A 2,494-nucleotide genomic window follows, 5' to 3' on the forward strand; every position below is an offset into this window, starting at 1 on the left:
CAAAGCTCTACCAGCCTCTTCTGCATGAACTTTAATCTTTTTCTCAGGTATGGTCTATTTATGGATGATTTCTCTTGCCTCTCGAATGATCTCTGCCCATTCTGCAGCGAAATGCAGTATGGAGGAAGTTCTGTGACTGTACATGTCTCCTTAAATCCTTCTCAGTATCACGCAGGCGGACAGATGAGATTATATTCAGCTTCTTATTGGATTCTGGCTTGGTCAAAACTTGGTGACTAATAGTTAAGTCAGAAGAGATATTACTAATGGCTACCTTCTATCTATATAGGGTACACCAAGTCGGGCCCTTTTAGGATTCAGAGGCTGCCATGGTGACACAGTAAGTGTCTCCTACTAAGGCATATTTAAAGTAAGTTTGATGAATAGTTCTCATTGCAGGCAAATCCACACTGAGTTAGTCATAGAAGATAAAACATAGAACATCATAGCACAGTACAGGCCCTTTGGCCCTCGAAGTTGCACCGACCTGTGAAACCAATCTGATGTCCATCTAACCTACACTATTCTATTTTCATTCATATGCCTTTAAATACCCTTAAAGTTGATGAGTCTACAATTGTTGCAAGCAGGGCATTCCATGCCCCTACTACTCTCTGATTAAAGAAACTACATCTGACATCTATCCTATATCTATCACCCTCTCAATTTAAAGCTAAGTCACCTTGTGCTGGCTATCACCATCCGAGGAAAAAGGCTTTCATTGTCCACCCTCGCCCTAATGAAAATGGCCTCAAGTCTCTCAGCCTTTCCTCATAAGACCTTCCCTCCATACCAGGCAACATGCTGGTAAACCTCCTCTGAACCCTTTCCAAAGCTTCCACATCCTTCCTATAATGTGGTGACCAGATCCGCATGCAATGCTCCAAGTGTACCTGCACCAGAATTTTGTACAGATGCAGCATGACCTCACGGCTCCGAAACGCAATCCCCTTACCAATAAAAGCCAATACACTGTATACCTTCTTAATAATGTTATCAACTTTCAGGGATCTATGCACGTGGACACCGAGATTTCTCTGCTCATCTACACTTACCATTAGGCAAATGTGAGGACTGCAGATGCTGGAAACCAGAGTTTAGATCAGAGTGGTGCTGGAAAAGCACAGCAGGTCAGGCAGCATCTGAGGAGCAGGAAAATCGACATTTTGGGCAAATGCCCTTCATCAGGAATAGAGAGAGGAAGCCTCCAGGGTGGACAGATAAATGGGGGTGGCGGGGTTGGGGGTGGATGATGGGGCTGGGGAGAAGGTAGCAAAGGGTATAATAGGTGAATGGGTGTGGGGATGGAGGTGATAGGTCAGAGGGGAGGGTGGAGTGGGTAGGTGGAAAGGAAGATTGGCAGGTAGGACAGATCATAAAGACAGTGCTGAGCTTGAAGGTTAGAACTGAGGTAAGGTGAGGGGAGGGGAATGAGGAAACTGGTGAAGTCCACATTGATGCCGTGAGGTTGAAGTGTTCCGAGGTGGAAGATGAGGTATTCATTGAAGTGTTCCGAGGCGGAAGATGAGGTATTCATTGAAGTGTTCTGAGGCAGAAGATGAGGTATTCATTGAAGTGTTCCGAGGCGGAAAATGAGGTATTCATTTAAGTGTTCTGAGGCAGAAGATGAGGCATTCATTGAAGTGTTCCGAGGTGGAAGATGAGGTATTCGTTGAAGTGTTCCGAGGTGGAAGATGAGGTATTCGTTGAAGTGTTCTGAGGCAGAAGATGAGGCGTGCGTTGAACTGTTCCGAAGCAGAAGATGGTAAGGATGGCTGAGATGTATAGATAGTTTAAGTCAATTGGAAGAATTGATAATTGGCAGATTGTCAGATGAAATATGCATTGGGTAAGTGTGAGTTTGTACATTTTGTCAGGAAGAATAGAAAGACTGAAATTACTTAACCTGGAGAAAGATTGTCGAAAGCTGTAGTGGAGAGAAGTTTCTTAGTCCCAGTGCATGCATCACAGAACATGTCATCTCGACTTAGCAGGCTAAGGCAACGTTGACCTTCATTACAAAGAAATGGATCGTAAAAAAGTAGGAAGTTGTTGCTAAAACTACATAAAGCATTCATCATTCCTGGTCCCTTTATCTAAGGAAAAATATGGAAGGCAGTCCAGACCAGTTTCCCTTAGTTGAATTCAGGTTATGGAGGGATTTTCTCATGAGGAAAGGTTGTGTGGATTTGACTTATAATCATTGACATTTAGGATATTGACAAGGATCTGGATATCTATTGTCCGCCTCCACCGTATCTGCTCCCAGGAGGACCAGTTCCACCACAGAACACACCAGATGGCCTCCTTCTTTAGAGACTGCAATTTCCCTTCCCACGTGGTTAAAGATGCCCTCCAACGCATCTCTCGTCCACATCCTGCACCTCCGCCCTCAGACCCCACCCCTCCAACCGCAACAAGGACAGAACGCCCCTGGTGCTCACCTTCCACCCCACCAACCTTCGCATAAACCAAATCACCCGCCGACATTTCC

The sequence above is a fragment of the Chiloscyllium plagiosum genome, chromosome 47, assembly GCF_004010195.1.
Source record: "Chiloscyllium plagiosum isolate BGI_BamShark_2017 chromosome 47, ASM401019v2, whole genome shotgun sequence".
NCBI classification, from domain to species: Eukaryota; Metazoa; Chordata; class Chondrichthyes; order Orectolobiformes; family Hemiscylliidae; genus Chiloscyllium; species Chiloscyllium plagiosum.